Raw genomic sequence first — 22,237 nt, 5'->3', positions numbered from 1 at the left:
CTTTTGACCCCATGACCTAAAACATCTTTTGGGGCTTCAGTAACTTCCTATTCTCAATAACACTCTCAAATCTCTCTCAGACTCTTGGTTCAAGATGAGGCTAAAGTTTCTTCAAAGCAATCAATTAAGGCTCTTAAGGGTGGTTTCTCTCCGTCTTCCTTGTTGTCTAAGGCATGTTACTCCTCCCTTATTGTTAGTTCAAATAAAAACATATTTGAATGAATGGGTTTCATGGTATTATTGTAGTATTATTTTTGTTTTAAAATTGACGTTGGGGGGTTTTTGGTTGTTCTTGGTTGGATAATGTTTTCCCATGTTTTTCTTATGGTTTTTATGTTATAATGATGGTTTGAACATGTAGTTACTATAAAGGGTCAATTGATGCTTGGTATTGGTTTTGGAAACTATATTCCCTCAACAAGTTTGTTAAAATGCCAATGAGAATGCTTTTATCACATAGTTTGACTATTACTGAAATCCTTGCATTGCATAAAATGCCAATGAGAATGCTTTTATCACATAGTTTGACTATTACTGAAATCCTTGCATTGCATAGTATGGTAATGGAACCTAAATTGGTTAAAATGATTTTAAATGAATTGGAAAGGCCCTGGGTCTATGGTATTAGTTTAAATGGAAACTTTGGAGTTAAATTGGTTTAATGTCTTTGGTATGGCATAAATGGATAGACTTGCAAGCTTTAGTTTCGGTATGATGGTACCAATGGTTAATGCCTAATAAATAAGAATCCTTGGTAAATGGTTATTTATGTGTGAATGGTTTTCATATGGGCTTAAGGAGGGATGTGTTAGTAAAGCTGTGGTAGGTAACGATCTCGGGGGGACAAAAACTGGAAACTCACTTTTGCCGATGTGAGGTTGGTCTTGGTGGCCGTGTGCATAATGTCACACTTATATTGGGAGATATACTAGTCATCTCAGGTTTTCTTCGGTTCATGTACCTAACCCGCGTCGGGGTCCTTTCAGCAGGGATAGCTAAACCCATGTAGCCCATGAGTGGATTTAGGACGGCACGCTACACAATCCTAGGTTAATGGTTTTAAATGCATCTAAATCCGGTTCATTTTCCCATCATGGTATATATATGTATTCATATGATTTCATATGGTTATTTACTTTGGTTTTGAAAAATAGCGTTATTTTATCCTTATTCCTGAGTACATGCTAGCGCTCACCTGCTAACCTATTTTCGGGAGCTGTATCCCCATGTGATGCAGGAACTGACCATACTACTCCTCCTACTCAGTGACTTGGATTCGGGGAAAACATTTGTGTCAGACTGAAGTGGTGAGCTTCTATTCTCCAAAAGACTCTATTTCATGCTATGAACTTCTTTTTATATTTTTATTTATTCTTGGACATTACTTTTGCCTATGATTTTGGGGGGGGGTGGGTGGGCGATCTCCTGTCTGGGTCAAACTTGGGATTCCCGACATGACTAGGCCCTAGTTTGTATCAGGTCAACATTCATGATACTACCCTGAGAGATAGGACCATGTCCCTCTCTTTCTTTGAGTGAATTCTCAAATTTATGCATATTTCATCTGTTTTCTTCCAAAGCTATTCCCAAGAGTGTATACCTGCAAAGGTATGAGACTGAGTTAGACTAACAAATACATACTTTACCAAGGATACCTGTCTCCTGATCATAACCAATTTTTGTGGAGAAACACTGACTCATATGGTAGGTTAGGTTATTTTGATCAGATCTAGCTTCAACCTATTCTTCACAAATTGTTCCATGTGAAGTGCCTAAATAAAAATATCTGCTATCTGATCTTTAGTCTTGCAAAACTTCATACAGATAGCCCCTTTCTCAATATTGTCTCTAAGGAAGTGATGTCTTACATCAATTTACTTAGTCCTTTTGTGCTGGACTAAATTCTTGGCTATGTTTAGAGAACTTGTGTTGTCACACATCAGAGGGATAGTATCTATGAAAATACCAAAATCATTCATTTGCTGCTTGATCCATAACAATTGAGCATAATAAGAAGCTGAAGCTATATATTCAGCTTTAACAGTAGATACGGCAACTGCGTTTTTCTTCTTAGATCCCTAGAAAATTAAGGATGAGCCTAGAAAATGTACCACCCCTTAAGTGATTTTTCTATCTACCAAATATCCATACAACATCAACCCATCCCACCCAGTTAAAAATGTCTCTTGATGGATAGTAAAGGACCAGGTCCCCTGTCCTCTTCAGATATCTAAGAATTGTTTTTGCAACTTTCAAATGAGAATCTTTTGGGAAGGCTTGAAATCTGGCACACATTCCTACACTAAATACAATGTCTGGACTTCTTGTAGTGAGGTACAATAAGTATCCAATAATCCCTCTATACGCTGTCTCATTTACTGAAGGACCTAGTTCATCATTATCAATTTTTGAGATGGTTCCAATTGGAGTATCAATTAGCTTAGCATCTCCCATGTTATATTTCTTCAATAACTCCTTGAATTACTTCTCTTGACAAATAATTGTTCCTTGAGAAATTTTTTTAATCTACAAGCCTAGAAAGAAGCTCAATTCACCCATCATACTCATGTCAAATTCACTCTGCATTTGCTTAGCAAATTCTTCACATAGGGATTCAGAAGTAGCTCCAAAGATTATGTCATCAACATATATCTAGAAATTCAATAGGTTGCTACATCTTGTCTTTAAGAATAGAGTATTATATATTTCCCCTCTTTTAAAGCCATTTTCTAGGAGAAACTTTGAGCGTCTCTCATACCAGGCCCTTGGTGCTTGCTTCAAGCCATAAAGAACTTTATCCAATTTAAGTACATGATGAGGAAAATCTATATCTTCAAAACCTGGAATTTGTTTGACATAGATTTCTTCCTTCAGATTTCCATTCAGGAAGGCACTTTTGACATCCATTTTGAAATAGTTTGAATCCCATATATCAAACAAATGCAACAATATTCTTATTGCCTCTATACTTTCTACAAAGGTAGAAGTCTCATCATAATTAATCCCTTTTTCATGGTTATAACCTTGAACAACCAGCCTTGCCTTATTTCTGTTGATAGTTCCATTCTCATCTTGCTTATTTTTGTACACCCATTTGTCCTCAATAATTATTCTGTCCATAGGCCTGGGGACTAGATTCCAGACTTTGCTTATTTCAAAGTACTATAGTTCTTTCTTCATTACATTGATCCAATCAACATCTTTCAGAGGTTGTTTCATATTTTTGGGCTTAATTTGAGACAAAAAGGCTGACAATACCATAACATTTCTGGCTTAAGCTCTTGTCTTGACTCCGATTTCCAAAGGTGTAGTCAGGTTCTTAAGGGGATGAGAGAATTTATTCCTTTAGTTTTTCCTTCTGAGATAGATACCGCTGGGACCAGGTCCTTGTGAATTCTGACTGGTTTCCTATGGTCATTCTTTTACTGGAGCTGGAATTTGTGACTGAAATCCTGGATCACCATCACTATCATCACTCTCACCTACATCATTTTCCCTTGATCATCATCTTCAGCAATATCATTCCTTTGAATAGGAATGTGTTCTTCAACTACTGAATCTTTACCATCTCATAAGTTCAGTTGATTTATTGACTCATTAAAGATAACATGAATACTTTTTTCAACACAAAGAGTTATTTTATTGAATACTTTGTAAGCCTTGGTTGTTGAGGAATATCCTACAAATATTGCTACATCACTTTTGGAGACAAATTTTCCCAATTCTTTCTTGACATTATTTAGCACAAAACATTTGCATCCAAATGGTCTGAAGTAGTCTAGCTTAGGCTTTCTTTTGAATACCAGCTCATATGGAGTTTGATTTAGAAGTGATCTAATTAAGTACTTATTAGTCACATAACAAGCAGTATTTACTGCTCTAACCCAGAAACTCTTTGGAAAACCACTATCTATTAGCATAGTCCTAGCAATTTGTATGAGTGTTCTATTTTTCCTTTCGAGAAATCCATTTTGTTGTAGAGTTCTAGGAGTAGAAAAGTTGTTACTTATTCCATGCTCAGAACAAAATTCATCAGCTTGAGAATTCTCAAATTCAATTTCATGATCAGACCTGAATTCAACAATTTTGCAATTTAGCTTCACTTGTATTTTCTTGGCAAAAGCCACAAGAACCTCATATATTTCATCCTTGGTTCTTATAGACATTGTCTAGGTGAGCCTGAAGTAGTCATCTACAATAACCAACATATATTTCTTTCCTCCTCTACTTTGGAATTTAATAGGTCCACATAAATCCATGTGTAGTATTTCCAGAGGGCTGAAAGTACTCACCTGCTTCTTCAATTTGAAGGAGGATCTGGTTTGTTTACCTTTAACACAAGCATCACAAACTTTATTGTCTGGAAATTTCAGCTTTGTCAAGCCACGGACCAGGTCCCTAGAAATCAACTTGTTTAACAAAGAGGAACTTACATGTCCCAGTCTTCTATTACATAGATTGGCATTATCACCTTGAGCACTTAAACAAGTTAATTCCCCATCATCCACTGACTACAGATCATGTACATACTTTTTGATCCTTTTGGCTTTGAGAATAATTCTTCCAAATTTCATGCTTGATATAATACATCCATCAGATGAGAATTTTATCTCATCTCCTTTGTCAAAGATTTGAGATACACTTATAAGACTGTACTTAAGGCCATTCACATAATACATATCTTCTATTGCATGATGAGGTGATTTTCCAATCCTTCCAACACCTAGGATATACCTTTTTTTACTATTTACAAACAACATACCTCCCCCTTGAAGTGTCTTGAGGGAGAGAAAACAGTCAACCCTTCTAATCATGTGTCTTGAACAACCACTATCCATAAACCAGTTTTGGGTGAAATCCCCCTTTTCTACTCCACTTTCTTCTTTATCTTTATTAGTTGCTATAAGAGAAAACCAGGAACTTGAGATGATTTTCTTATTACCTTTTTTCAACATGAAACCAACTCCATACTCTTTATCTTTCTTAGATTCATTGGAGGAGTTTTCCCATGCACCCAACACCTTCTTTACTATACACCTAGATGCATCCTTTCTTCTTATTTTTTAGGGTTTTGCTCCTTCTTTTGCATTGGGCAATTCCTAATGAAATCTTCAGAACTACCACCTTTGTGATACACTTTAATTTTTCCATTCCATTTGCTAAGATAACTATTTTTCTTCATTTCTCTAACAATCCATGTTGCCAGAAGTGTAACATCAGTGACTTCCTCACTTGAGTCAGACTCTAAAGCCTTCAAAGTCAGGAATCTCTCCTTTTTTTCTTCCTTTCTCTCCATTCCTAGCTCAGTAGAATTTTTTTTTTCTAGGATTTTGGACTAACTCCCAAGATTATTCTCACCTCTTTGTATAAGGAAACCTTTTCTCCTATTTCTAGATTCAGTGAGGCAGCCATAATGACCAAAACACTTTAGGTATGAACCTTTTAGAGTAAACCTACTCTGATATCAATTGTTGGAACCTTTGGGGATTGCACCACATAGTGAGGGACCTGGTCCCTATAAATTAGTCACAAGAAATAGAACAATGAAACAACTATGAAGTTCTAATAAAACTAAAGGCTTTGTAGGAAATTAATACCACAAATATTTAACAAGGAAAACCCCTTGCTTAAGGGGGGAAAAACCATGACTTGCCCTCATAAGCTTCTCAGCAATCCACTATAATCAACCTCTTGATTACAGACTAGATTTTAGCTGAACTCTAGGCTCCTCCTACTTGTAGTAACTATACTACAACCCCACCTTGACAACTCTTCCAAGACTTCCTCAACATCGATTAACTCTAACTAGTTTTGGACTTAGGAAACTCTACTAAGCACTCTCAAAGCAGTAATAACAACACATTACTCTTATAGAATGATAATTCAATTACAAACTAATATCTAACTCTAGGATGTTTTCACTATCAAAACACTAAGAACTTGAGCTAAAATTGAGTTTTTGCCTTTTCTTCTTTTCACTCTTTTGAATTTGAAAAAACCACCTGATAAAGAAGTATCCTTTTTTTTTTATAGATGAGTGATGAATAGGATTGCAATATCATTAGATCAGGTGTCCTCAATAGTATAAGTAACACCTACACAGTTTGTTACATTAGAGTACAAAACTATGCAGACACGTTCCAGTTGTACTGTTTCCTTGGACATCCAGGGACCCGATCCCTTGTTGTCATTTGCTCATCATAAAAACAAGATATAGCAAGCAAGCACTAGGAAATAACAATTAGGCATTATGTAGTGGTTTTTAACTTTTGAGTATCTTATGTAATGGCGTAACAATGACATTTCTTGTTTTGATGTTGTGTTGTGAATTAGTCTTGAACTTGACTGTATTAGTTCACTTCAAAATATTTGGCACTTATTATCTTGACTATTTTTGATGTCTTGTGTTGTGATTGGCCATGTATGAATTTTGTATAGTCTATCTATGAATTTTGTGAATCAATTTTATGTTGTGTTGTGTAATGTGTAGAAAGTTCTTTAAGTGATTAAAAACTTGATAAAATCACATGTCCTGTGTAATACCTAGCTTGAGCTGTGGTTAAGTATGATGTTGTGATTCTGCATTTATGATGTTTGTGGTGTAATACTCTGTTGGAGCTGAAAGTAAAGAGTCTTAACTCGTTGCTCTTTGACTCCTACTTCAATAGGTTACTTTTTGTGGCTCTAAGATTGCACAAATATCATTTAACAGACATTTTCTAGTTTTAAGATACTGCTCAGGTTTTAACTGAATTTTCAAAGCTAAAGTCACTACCTAGGAGTGCTAAATTTTTCAAAGATAAAATCAGTTATCCCTTTTTGATGAAAATAGTACATTACCAATAATTTCATGCCCCAATAGCAACCGTGATAACATGAAACTAGTATTTATATTTCATTGAAAATCTTTACTTCTCTTAAGAGCATGTAAAATTCTAAGAATTGAGATACTAAATGAGCATTAATAACCTCATCTCTATTTGCAGAAACCTTTGAATTGCTTCTGTTGCTTCTATTTTACAAGGAGAGCTAGTTTGGGAAGAAGGTATGTTCCCAGGCATTGATTTTTGCAACCATGGTAAGTTAGCAATCAGTTGGTATCTCTATTCTTGGACTAGTTCATTGATAATTTTGCTATGAAATTATTTATTTAAACTTTTTAATAATTTATAATTGATTAATGTGATTATATGAATGTGTGATGGAATCCAAATACAAATACGCAACATGTACTATGAAGTATAAGATGTTTTATGTTGGCTTCTATTTCAAATGTCTAAGACATATATAATGCTATCTTGTATCTTTAGGACTAAAAACCAAAGTGATTCTAAGCATTTTATTCAGTTTTTTAATAACTGTGGTGTCTGAGATAGCTTACGCGTACCTCAACTAATTCCATGAAAGATACAGGGACTTGTACAACTGCAGTTTAATGTAAGGATATTGATATAATTGTGTTTTCTGTGAACTTAAGTTAGAGACTTTACTAAAACTAGTTGATATCTTCTAGATTTTTCTTGTCTTATAGGAATGGTTTAATTTCATCCATTATCTGTGCCATTATGTAATTGTTCTCATGCATAGGTTATACTTTTAAGGGTCATACCCTTGTATATTGCTGTCTTTAACTCTTTATTTTACATAATATCTTGGCGAAGCTTATCAATCCTCTACTACAGTCATCAATAACTGGTGATATAGGCATGAAATCCACCAATGAAAACATCATCTTTAACAAGAGTGCTATCATGTGTTAATGAGACTACAACTAAAGTTAGAATAATTCAATTTATGGTTCAATGGCAGTCACAACAACTAAAACATGTCTGATGAAACATTAGTACAAAAAATGTTTAACTTACATCTAGAGAATATAAGTTAATATTTAACTAAAAAAATACCAAGATTAAAATCAGTACTAAATAGAGTAAGATAATGAGGAACTAAGTTGATATCATCAACATCAATTCTGCATATTTATTCATTACTAACAAATTGAAACTACAAGCAAGTCTAACCAACTAACCTGCAAATCGAAAACTAACCTTCAAAGCTGCAGATTTCTTTCAAAACTAACAACATCAAGTTACAAATCTAACCTAACCAACTAATAATACTAATCAACTAATAACACCAAACTAAATTTCAACTTTGAAACCTAAGACTACATCATCTTGGCAGCTACAAACCCAATAATAATAGCCCAGATAACTACATATGTCAAATACTTAGGAGAGACTAAATATGTATAGAGATGAAAAGAGAGCTAAATATGTCAAATACTTAGGAGAGTACTTGTACATAGAAATCTAAGGCTCATCCAACCTAACCTCCTTACTAGAAGTGGTAGGGTTGTAAGTGCTCCCTAAGTGTATCTATGATTTTTGTTTTGTTGGTATGGTAATACTTCACTATTCATTGCCATTAAAAAAAAACTACAAGAAAGCTTATAAACTAATGCACTTTCAACTCCAACTTTGAAACTTTATCATCTAAGGTGTTTATTTTCATCAAATCTACACTTCTATTACCATTCTTAAACTCCAAATTTGACATTTTCCCCTCCAAGGTAGAACTTTTCTCCAAGTCTGAACTTTCATTAGTAGCAGTCATATCCTTCAAATTTGAAATTTCAGCATTATCCATATCTTCTACAATCTTCTCAAATGATCTCTTTCCTTTGGAATTGAATCTAATTCACTTTTTTGATTATAATCATAATTTACACATAAGGTGGAAGTTTTTCATCCAACCAATCCTAATAACCATAAGATTTTAACCTAGAACGACAATATTTGTACAATCAATGTCCACCATTTTCAATGGTACTAGCAGTAAAATATCTTGCACTCAATCCACATATATACCTGTGAGACCTAAGTTTACAAGAAGAAGAAACAGAAGAAGATGCTAATATTTTTAAGAAAGAAGAATGATAAGTTTGATAGAATTTTTTTGACCGAGATATGATGGTGAGAAGAAGAGATGAGATAAGTGATGAGTGATTGCCGACTGAGGTTTTCTTTAGAATAATAGATTGGGTTTTTAGGTTAGAAGCAGGTAGTGGATTGGGTTATTAAGTTTGGGTGGATAATGGATCGAGTTATTAGGTTGGGGAAGGTTAGGGTTTTAAGGGTAAAATTAATTATTTTAATTAATTATTAGTTGGTCAATAAAAAATGACACGTCTTTAATGAAGTGGGGTCAGGTTTATCTATTAAATAAAGGGCAAAATTCAGAAATAGCATACTTAAGAGCCTAATTATTGTTTTTATAGCAACAGTTTCATAATTACATTTTATAGCAACTTATATTTTGTATTTTTAAAAAATATTACTATAAAAATACATATACAATAAAGTTACAGCCCTTAATTAACTGAAATTAGTTAACCAATTAACTGAAATTAGTTAACCTATATATGGTATAATTATCAATACAGTAAATTTATAGATTCCTTTTCCATTTAAAACTCACAAAAAATGTGACTTTCGTTATATTTCTCTTCACGTTTGAAATTCAAATTTCAGTTTTTCCCCATTAGCAATTCCATCTAAAAATTCGTTAATCAGCTGCACGTTTTTTTAGCAATTTATTCTAATCCAACCCTATTTTGGAAATTCAACCATTGTTGTTGTTGAATCAAATTGAACTGATTCTTCTTCGGAAATCAACAACAATTGCAAAACAATGCAGTAATTTGTTTGAACCAAATTCAATTGTTGATTCTTCTGATCAATTTGTTTAAATTCAACTGTCAGTTGAAAATTCAACCATTACTACTGTTTAAGGTACATAATCATTATTGTTGTTCAGTTTGATTTTCTTTTTAACCATTACTGATGTGTCTATCGAGTTTCTGTTGTCGTCATTACTTTGTATGTGAAAAAATTGTAAAAGAAATTCAAGTTAGAAGCATTTCAGTAGTAAAATTGAACATATTGAAACAAAAAATTGGGAATTCAACTTGGTGTTGAAAATTTCAGCTTAAAACTTGTGTTAAATGTAAAAAAGTCAGTATTCGACTATTGTTTTGAGGATTGTTTGTTGTTATTTTGATTGTTTTAATAATTCTACAAATTATGAAGCTTTGTTGTTTAATCGTTTATGATCGAATTCAGCTGTTGAATTTGATGATATTCTATGAACACATATGAAATTATAAATTATCTGCTCCAGCTGTATTTTTGATCTGTTTAATGATCAGATTGCATATGCATTTTTTGATATGGTTAATGTTAATATTGCATATGTATTTTTGTGTTGTTGTCGGTATTTTAGACTATAACTATATATTTGGAAATACATTTTGTACCTTTTTTACTTCCGTTTGATTCAATAATTTCTGTATTTGGTTTAAAACTTTTTTTGTGTTTGTAATTTAGTTTATACAAATATTGTTTAAATATATTTTTTTACAGGCTGATGTTGGCTGAGTAACTTTGTTTGCACTTAAAGTTGTAAATTGTGTGTTAAAACAAGTAACATTTGACAAATATATATATATTTGTTTATTTTTTGGTTAAATCAATTGGAGATGGAACGCATACCAGTCCTTGTGAAGCACTCTGGTCGATGAACGTATGAAAAAAAACTACGAAGAATATGTCACTGATGCTATACTGTCGAGCACATCATTAACATCCGTTGAGCTGTACGATATTTTGGCATCTCACTTAAGTGTGGATTTAACCAGCAAACGTATTTTAGTGGAATATCAAATAAGTGCTAATGCGGGGCAGATAGAAATACATAATGATATGGGATTACAGGTCTATATTTTGCAAAAAAAAAGCAGATACAAGACATGAATTGTCTTCCTTTATATGTAAGCATTTTGGAGAAAGTTGTAATGAGCAATTTCGCGAGTTCATCTATATGTGATTCTGAAAGAAGAAGTAACTTTAAAAACTTGCAAACAGTGATAAATACAACAAATGAAGGAGCTTTGATGGTTTCTAAAGATGCACAAGCATTAGATGTATTTGAGATGGATACTGTTGAGGTGATTATCTCAGACCCACATCACAAGCATGTTGAGGATGATTAGGTTTACTTGACAATTTTTTTTTTAAAATCAGTCATGAAGGACTATTCAATTAGGGAGAAGTTTCAAACGTGAAGTAAAAGGTCAAGTAAGAAAACGCACGTACATTCTATATCACTCTAATCTTGTTTAATATTAGTTTGGATATGTATTTTGAATGAATTAAATTATGTTGGATGCAGTCACTCTAAAAGTACATTTGATGTATAATACATATGTATTTTTTTAGCAAAATATCATCAATGCATATGTATTTTGTAACTAAAATCAAATCTATAACTGCATAACATAGTCAAAATTATCTTTTATTCGAGTTCTCTTGTATAATGATTTTAAATGAGCACATAGTACGTATGTTTCAATTGTATTTTTGTAATGTTTGATTTTAACACTGCATATGTAATTTTAGTCTGAAAACATTTGGTTTATACTGCATATGTATTTTTAAAGCATAATATGAACACTACATATGTATTTCTTAACTAAATGTCACAATAAACGGTATAGCTCCATAAAACTACATCTTATATTTAACAATGTAGGAAGGTGGTGAAAAACTTTAAAGAACAACAACGACATACTAAAATACATATTAGGAATGGTCCATATGCATTTTTGCAACGCATGATTTTAACACTGCATATGCATTTTTAGGCTAAATATAATTAATTTATTCTAAATATGTATTTTTATGCTAAGTAAATATGTATTTTCAAGAAGCAGTTCATATGTATTTTTTACATATTATATATATTATAGGTTAAAATATGATAAATATTATTGAGCCAAAAAAGTATATGTTTCCTAATTGTTCAGAGGTTTGAATATATGTGACATATTCTGCAAATATATGTTTGAAATGCATAATGTTAGTACTACATATGTATTTATACGCTAAAAATACATTTGATGTATAATACATATGTATTTTTTAGTAAAATATCATCAATGCATATGTATTTTGTAACTAAAATCAAATCTATAACTGCATAACATAGTCAAAATTATCTTTTATTCGAGTTCTCTTGTCTAATGATTTTAAATGAACACATAGTAGGTATGTTCCTGTTGTATTTTTGTAATGTTTGATTTTAACACTGCATATGTATTTTTAGTCTGAAAATTTTTTGTTTATATTGCATATGTATTTTTAAAGCATAATGTGAACACTACATATGTATTTTTTAACTAAATGTCACAGTAAAAGGTATAGCTCCATAAAACTACATGTTATATTTAACAATGTAGGAAGGTGGTGAAAAACTTTAAAGAATAACAACATACTATAATACATATTAGGAATGGTCCATATGTATTTTTGCAATGCATGATATTAGCACTATATATGTATTTTTAGGGTAAATATAATTGATTTATACTAAATATGTATTTTTATGCTAAGTAAATATGTATTTTCAAGCAGCAGTTCATATGTATTTTTTACATATTATATATATTTTAGGTTAAAATGTGGTAACTTTTAATAAGCCAAACAAGTATATGTTTCCTAATTGTTCAGAGGTTTGAATATATGTGACATATTCTGCATATATATGTTTGAAGTGCATAATGTTAGTATTGCATATGTATTTATATGCTAAAAATACATTTGATGTATAATACATATGTATTTTTTGGCAAAATATCATCAATGCATATGTATTTTGTAACTAAAATCAAATCTATAACTGCATAACATAGTCAAAATTATCTTTTATTCGAGTTTTCTTGTATAATGATTTTAAATGAACACATGTAGGTATGTTCCAGTTGTATTTTTGTAATGTTTAATTTTAACACTGCATATGTATTTTTAGTCTGAAAATATTTGGTTTATACTGCATATGTATTTTTAAAGCATAATATGAACACTACATATGTATTTTTATTTTTAACTAGATGTCACAGTAAAAGATATAGCTCCATAAAACTACATGTTATATTTAACAATGTAGGAAGGTGGTGAAAAACTTTAAAGAACAACAACAACATACTAAAATACATATTAGGAATGGTCCATATGTATTTTTGCAATGCATGATTTTAACACTGCCTATGTATTTTTTGACTAAATACAATTGATTTATACTAAACATGTATTTTTATGCATAGTATGAAAATTACATATGTAATTTTTACCTAAATCTCACAGTACAAGGTAGAACTCCATAAAATAAACAAAATAAACTTTAATTCAAATCAAAATTATTCCCACATCAAAACTGAATTAATTTCATTCAGTATGAAAATAAGTACTATTATAACCTACAAATAGAATCAATTCAAAACATAAAAATTAGTCTGTAGAATCAAAATCTACATCCATAAATCAGTTTCAAATCTACAACCAGTTTCACAAGTAAAAAATCCATCAACCATCCTATATTAAAAACTTCAGTGACACTAGTTATTCTACTTTGCCTTGCAGGCCTCAAGGGTGCTTCGACATCACTAATTGTATTTGCTTCTTTTTTTCAAATCCCATAGTCCCACAAAAGTGCGGCATATCTTGTACGGAGTGCGTTGGGGTCAAACTCAGTCGAAATAACTTTGTGACCGTAAGAAAGACACTCTACATACATAACCATAAAGACACTACAATCCCTACAAATAAAAAGAAACTTTTGATGAAATAGTGAAATATATTTTGTACAAACATATAATTTTGATATATGTAAATTCAAAACTTACAAGCTTTCACTCGGTTGTTGTGGCAAATCATCCTCAAATAAAACATCAAACATATCTGAGGAGTCTTTGTCTTTGTATCTTGGATGGTTTTAAAGATCAATTCCTTTCTTAACATAGAAATCACAACCTTGGAGACACAATGAAATAATCTTTGCTATTTTCTCGATCTTATCAAGAACAGTAGAATAATGACCACTGGATTCATATGAATCATACAGGAATATACATCTCTCTAAAAATGATAAAACTGCGAGAACCCAGTGATGCTTTTCCTTTATATTGACCAGAATAAAAATGTCTTCCACTGTATGCCATGGCACTGCAGCATGCATACGGAACCCATTGATGTATTTGTTAAGATGGTGTTGCTGTTCTCCAGCATTAATGTTTTGCTGATCCATAGAATAGACATCCATCAAAGATCTAATTACATTCATAAAGTTGCAGTCAACTGTACTGTATTTGTACGATTTGTTTGGATCATTTTTGTACGAACTGTGCGGCCCGTACTTTGACTTCTTCCTCAAGTAGTAAAAGCAGACATCAATATGGTGCATTAGTAAATACCACAAAATTTAGAACATTCAAGCAAATTATATACTAAATATTAAAGTGTATGTAAGTAAATAATACATATGCTTTTTTAATATTAATGTTGAAGATAAGTTACTTCAAGACTATGTTATCTAATAGTATATGCAACAGTATGTGATGTACTATACTATATCATATTTATATTTCTGAAGTATATATGTATTTTAAACACATATATGTTAAACCATATGTATTTCAATATAACCTAATATGTATTTTTAAGCAGTGTTTCAGCCGCAATGGAATAAATTTTAAAATAATATACTAACCGAGTCTGTCCATGTCTGATCTGCAAACCCTATAGTATAGAACCAATTTTTATTTTCAACAATCTAAACACCAAAATGCATCATTGGAATGTCTGACTTTTCCCTCTTATAATGTTCTACTTTTCCTTTCCTAGGTATTGTAATGAGATGGTAAATCAGGAAAACATTATTGATACAAAAAAATAATATGAATCAAGTCAAAAGAACAACCTCTTGGCAGTAGCTTTTAATAGGTCGGCAGAAATCCGTTCCATGAAGTTCTTGAAAATCTTTGTATCTATTATTTCATCAATTGGGTGATATAAAAATATATGTTTCTGGGGGGAATATGCGTAATAGCCCTGCTGAGCTCCCTATATAATTACAGATTACAAAAATTTAATTAATACAAACGTATTTTCAAGACATATTACATTAAAAATTATATATATATATATATATATATATATATATATATCTTATTGTACTTACTAGCTGCTGAACCAAATTTTTTGATGTATGAAGATTCCTTGAATTTTGATGGTCGCCTAATCCTTAACTTTGATCTAGGAGTTTTAACTTCATGATTATCGGATGGATGAATCATGATGCTTTTTTGATCGTACACATTCAAGCTAGGTAGAAACTCATCCGGGACTGTCTTTTATGAATCAGGCCATAATTGTTCAACCCTCTGTTCATCATTGTTTACTTCTTGTGTATTAGGAGGTGTCCTAACTTGCTCATCTGTATCAAGTTTGACCTCTGAATGCACCAGTGACTTTGAACTCAAATCAGTATCCCTCTATTCATCTAACAAAAAAATTTAAAAAACAATATTACTTTTTTTCTATCAAAACAAACCTAAACAAACTCAAAATATATTATAGACAGATACATACTTGAGCCTGATCTTCAATGACGGTGTCAGAAGTTTTTTATCCAAAATTTCATGTTGAGATTCTTCTTGATGGTTTGTCGATGGATGTATAATGATGCTTTGTCTTCGATAGGCATTTAGGCTTGGTAACATCTCATCAGGGATTGTGAACTGAGAATCAGACAAAATTATTTCATCAATTTTCTCATCGCTGGTCTGAAAAAAATAAAGAAAAAATTTAATTGTCCTTTGAATTATTACATCACATGAAGACAAAGTTAACATCACTGTACATACTCGACAATCATGTTGAACAACTTTGTCAGTATGTAAGTAATCCAAATTAATACTTCGGAGAAGCTCATCAGGGATTAATTGTTGAGAATCAATTTTAACATTCATTTTTTCAGAATGCAAATCAGTGCACCCCTTGAAAACAAGTTAAAAAATCAAAAACTACATCAAACAAACATGTTCCTGTATCTGTTTATATATGTGAATTCAAATGAATATATATATATAAAACATAATTATTTACCTTTGTACCAAGCAAACTTGCCTCCAATTTCTGATCAACCTCTGAACTTAATCGCTGTGATGATTTTTTGGTACCAGCATAAGCCATATTCTGGAGGTCAGGATCTTTATCTGCATGTTGTTGCTACAAATATATATACAAATTCAAATACTCTATTAATACTTGAATCAAACATAATATATATATTTTTTATGAATATATATATATATATATATATATATATATATATATACACACACACACACACACATTAAAAATACATATTGATATATAACATCAAACTAAAAAATACATATCAAAGAACATAACAAAAAAACCACTATCAGTGTTAAAATACATCTTCAGTGTTAAAAAATACATATGAATAAAACTAAAATTACATATGCAGTGTATAGAACATTGTAAAAATATATATTGATATATAATATCAAACTAAAAAATACATATTCATGAACAAAACTAAAAACACACTCTGTTACAGGTTATAATGTTTATAATCAACCAAATAATATATATTATTATGTGAGCATCCTCAAATGTATTTTGAATATAAACTATAAAAGTACTATTAAATATGTATTTGGAACTTTAATATTTACCTTTGTACCATCAGAAATATTATTCGAATATTGAACAACATTAGGACTGAAATGTTGTCCAAAATGCTGTAACCCTCCCTCATCAACATTTGGTTTATTAGCTTCTATATCTACAACCTGCCCCTTAAAAAATTTTGTACAATAACATAACAAGTTATTTTACAAATATGCTGTATTTGTATAAGGAAGTCCAATAAGTATACATATTCAAACCAACAAAGTTTTTCAAAGAAAAAATTTACGTTGCTTTGAGTAAATGTTTTCTTCATCTTTTTGAATTTTTTCTCATTAGACCACGAATTTCTTTAAACTCACGACGAACATATTTCGATACAATATCAATAAACAATTTTTTTTCCATGTAAAACAAATATTTTCAAAAAAAAAATTACCTCATCGCAGAATGCATCAAAATCTTTCTTAGAAATAAAGGCTTCGTTCTTAACATGACTCTGAGGCTTTGACACGGCTACTTCCTCTACATAACTATCGGGCTTTAACTGTACCTGAGAAAAAAATAATTCGAGCTGTTTGCTTTTCTTTCTTCATTTTTGAAAAAGATGTCTGTCGTGTTAGATTTGGCTTGAAAACTGGTATCTTTGTTCCAGCAGACTTTGTAGAACGAGGAGCTGTTGTCCTCGTTTGGGTATGCTGATCAACAATATTTACTTACTTTTTCCTTAAAGGTTTCTTTGCTGCTGGTGTTGATGAATCAATCTTCTGTTTCTTTTTTAATTATTCGTTGATTTTTCTTGGTGGTGGATCCTGGAAGTCGTCACCAGAATTAATAGAACGTTCATGTTGGATTGCATTCTTTCGTGGTATTTGCAAATTTGCCAGGTCCTTTTTTGTTGGCTCTATGTTCTTAAAGACAACCTAGAATAATAGGTAAATAATATATGTTAAAGAATCAGTTAAACAATTGTAAATGAAAATGTATATATGTATGCTGTAAAATACATATTAATACATATGTATTTAGTAACAACAAACGTTGCCATTGTCCTTGAACATAACATTCATCAAAAACTCAAAGCATAGACGAGGTGCAATCGTCTTCCAATTTAATAATCGGGGAATCTAATTATCAACCTTTGATGCAATATTTGGTGGTACAGATGAACAACACTCATAAAGCCATACTTGGATTGCTAGTGGCATTCCCTGAATCAAATAAAATTGACCACCAGCTTTCAATCGGTTGGTCAAACTTTTGGCCAGATCTTCAAAAGATAAAGAACCCCATAGAAAATCCTTATATCTTCCACTACCGACCAAATCAAAATGAAGACGGGGTATAACCATAGTTTCTACATTAGATAAAACAAATGAATGCAGGAAATACAAGATTGCAAATTTCTCAGCATCCTCGTCGTTGTTCTCCCCCCCATACTTTCTCCGTGAATGCTATAAATAGCTTCTTTTTCTGTATAATTTCTGCCCCATTGAAATACTTGTTTACCAGCCTATTTGGTACACCCTCATCAAAAGTAAAGTCATACCTATTTGACATACATTTCAATCCAGTTATGATAGCAAATTTCCTAGGAGTAAAATTAAGAAAGGTGCCATTAGCATAAATCAGAATTCTAGAAGAAGAACTACCCTTCACCTCAAGCGTCATAATGCATCTGCACAACTGTGCTTGTACTACACATTGCTTTTTTTTCATAAAATAACCAAAACTGTTATTTTTACAAAAGTTTTTAAACTGTTCCTTGTTTAAAATTGCGCGTATGCTTCTATAAATATCTTTGTCACTATACGAGCACATGTGTGGTGCAAATCTTGAAAGTTTTCTGATAATGAATATTTCATCCGTATCACCTACACAAAGTAAAACAACCACTTCTTAATCTATAATAAAAAGTTCAAGCTGACAAAAAAACATATAACATGCATATGTATTTCATATGATTAAAATTCATATGTATTGTGATCATATCAAAACTGCAACTAATAGTTAAAAAAAATACATATCACATATACTAAAAATACATATAGCCAATATAGTGTTAGGGGTATTTAAATTAATACTAACATGCATATGTATTTTGACCATATAAAACCACAACCAACATCGAAAAATATAAATTAAGTATGTATTTCATATGATTAAAATGCATATGTATTATGATCATATCAAAACTGCAATCAACAGTTAAAAATACATATCAGATATGCTAAAAATACATATAGCCAATAGAGTTTTAGGGCATTTAAACTAATATTAACATGCATATGTATTTTGACCATATAAAACCACAACCAACATTGAAAAATACAAATCAAGTATGCTAAGACTAAAAGATGGTGCATCAGACAGTAAATTCATATTACTTGTAACACTGATTGTAGGTGTTTTTGCTATGTGTTCATCCATTAAAACAAAAAACCCTCAAACTCTGATTTTCAGATGAACTAAAGAAGAACAAAAAAAAATTAAACCGCTAACATGCAATTAATAGTTACTTGAAATCGGCGAACCAAATTCTTTCACAGATCGTGGAGGAATCATGCAAAGGGCGGGAATGGTTAATGGCGAAAAAAAAAGGAAGTAAAAATTTATAAATAAGGAAAGATAATGAAGAATGAGTGAAAATGGGGATTTTATCACAGTACAAATAATTAGATGGCAAAAAAGTAGGTACCACTTAAAATAATGCTATAAATGCTACATAAAGTAATTATGAAAAAGTATTGCTATTTTTTTTTTTAATTTAGTACTTTGGTATGATATGTCCTGTATTTTTTCCTTAAATAAAAGGGTAAAAAAACCCGAATAAGTAGACGTGGAGGGCATTTCAGGTCCAATATGTAGATGGAGGGCATTTTTACACTATTTCACATAGTTGAAGGGTATTTTAGGCTTTTTTTCGTTAAAAACAAACTCGTGCATGAGTTTTATGTGTTACTAGTATCTTGTTTGGTTTATTTTTCACTTTTTATGTATTAGTAACTCAATGGGTTGTTATGCATGCATTAGCATAATTATAGATACAATTGTCCCTCAAAACTTTTTGCAAATCTTCTCCATCATATTTGTGGAGGGTATTTTATAAATATATATTTTTAAAAAAATTATGCAATGCTTGTTATTTTTAATACAACAAATAAAACACTGCATAAAAAATTTCACAGCATGACTAATGCAAACATAACTAATACTAGCTATACTAATACAAGCATTACCAATACACTATAGTTTATATTTTTCTTATACACCCTACCAAACGACCCCTTAGACTAATCTAAAGAGACAATAGTATTAACATTTTATAAAATCAAGTTCAAAGAGTATCAATATAAGAAAACAAATTAAGTATGCCAAGAAAAAAAATAAAGTGAAGTTGCTCGAATAGTAAGCATCATTTTTAATTTTGAGGTTATAAGTTTGAGTCACCAAAAAAGTAAAAGAGGGAGAGAGCTTTAAGGAATGGATAAAAGAATAGTAAAGAAAGTATAAGTAAGATGGACCTTTTTTTTTTGAGAATCCATCAGGAAACTTATAGTTAACTTTTATATAATAGGAAAAAGTTATCAAAACCTAATGATGGATTTGGTTGCCGGCTAGCCTTCCACGGTTGTTGGTCTTTCTCTTTCTCTTTCTTACAAAAATTTCCCAGCATTGAACCAAAGCACAAAAGAACATACATCAATTAAGCCTAGTTTGCCTATTCACAAGCCTTATCAAGTACAATGGCTAACATTGAACATCAAATAGAGAACATCAAAAAAAAAAGTACAAACTATAAATGGGATGGCCCATATCAAATGGATAAAAATAAAATGGATATTGTGAATAAAATTGAGAATCTCCAATTTGCGGCAATAGGAAAATTCATTTATGAATGGGATAGTTCGGAAGAGTCTAAATTAATCATACCTCAACAATGTGATATCAGGGAATATTGTCAAATTGGTGTTTTCTATGGTAAACACATTCTAAGTCACCTATCACAACATGAGATGACTTCATTAATTTGATCTCTAAAGAAGCTTTTTATATTCACTAAGGCGATGACATGTATATTATTTCCCAATTTTTTACTAACATATTTTTCAAAGGAATGTCTTTTTTCCTTAGCCTCTTAGTTGAAAACCCCCTCCAACTTGATCTAGCCACAATTAATAAAACTAGGCCAAGTTGTACAGGGATAAAAATATTGAGTGATTTAAAAATAAACCTTTCTAAATTAGTCATTATGGATATTAAGAATGAAAGTTCTAGCAAGGTAAGGTCTAAAATAATCACTACCAAATATGACCATATTCTGAATTATTATGAAGAATGTAAAATACAAGGGCATATATGTAAGAATAGTATCAGAATTGAAGGTGGAGATAAGATGGAGGTGTTTGCAGAGGAGAGAGTTCAAAAGCTAGTGAAGACTAGTAATAAAATTTTTCCTAAACCTTGGATTTATAAGTTTCAAAAGGAGAGGTGTAGAATTCTTTCTAGTGGTAAGGTGGTTAGAGATTTGGTTTATGAAATGTGTTTAAGGATAAGAACTCAAGCAATCAAAGAAAGGTTGAGACTACTCCTTAACTTAAGAAGGGTAACAAATTTGAAGTGCTAGGAGAGATGATAGGTGACGATAATGAGAATACATCGCATATTACAGGCAAGTCCAGCAGTGCAGAAGTTAAAGATAGTAATTCATAGATTTCTACTTGTACAAATGACATATCAGTAAATCAAAAGGAAGAATCATTAGAGTATTGGATCAACAAGGTATTTGGAAAGAATAAAAAGAATAACACCCTAGATTTTTGGTTTTTGAAAATTTCAAAAATTTTAACCTCACTGTCTTTATTACAACTTACCTTATGAGTCGTAGGGTTTCTTGATGGGTCATATGACCCCAGTCATAATATGTCCACTGAATGGTGCTTGAGTTTTTGTCCTGATAATGACTTAGGGTTAAGAGTCGTAAAGACCTATGATGAGTCCTTGAAACCAAATCATAGCATAACCAGTACGTATGGCTAAGTCTTCTTATCTAAGTATGAGTAGCTCATAATGAGTTGTAAGGATTCATTATGGGTCATTATGTGCAAATCATAGAATGTCCAGTGTATAGCAAAATGGTTTCAATGTTAACTACGACTGGACCACACGAGTTGTAGGATCCCATTACGAGCCAGGGTATACAAGTCGTAAGGTCAATAGTGTGTGTGCCTGGTGACATTATCTTGAAAATGAATCATATTAATGAGACATTATGAGTTGTTATAAGACCCGTAACAACTGACGGTTTATTTTTCTAGCTTTTTAGGTGGGGGTATTTTAGACATTTACCTCTGTAATACCCTGAAAAATCCAAACCAATATTAGCGCTACATTTCAATCTCATGCATAGTACATCATGATTATTTTATATTTTTATGAGTAATTTATATGTATATTAAGGCTTCAAATAATCCCAGCTATCAGATGAATCAAAACATTCCTTATCGATTGAATTCTTGGGAAGGATATCGCTATAGTCAACTTTAAATGAGCATATCTCTCATAGTACTAAGAATTTTTGATCTCACAACCAACCAAAATATACAAAATTGAATTAGATATCTAATTATACCAATTTTTCCCAAATTCGATATCGGAGCAAAAAGTTATACCTATTTTACTCT

The sequence above is a fragment of the Capsicum annuum genome, chromosome 10 (assembly GCF_002878395.1).
Source record: "Capsicum annuum cultivar UCD-10X-F1 chromosome 10, UCD10Xv1.1, whole genome shotgun sequence".
NCBI classification, from domain to species: domain Eukaryota; kingdom Viridiplantae; phylum Streptophyta; class Magnoliopsida; order Solanales; family Solanaceae; genus Capsicum; species Capsicum annuum.
Note: the sequence above shows the minus strand (reverse complement) of the source record.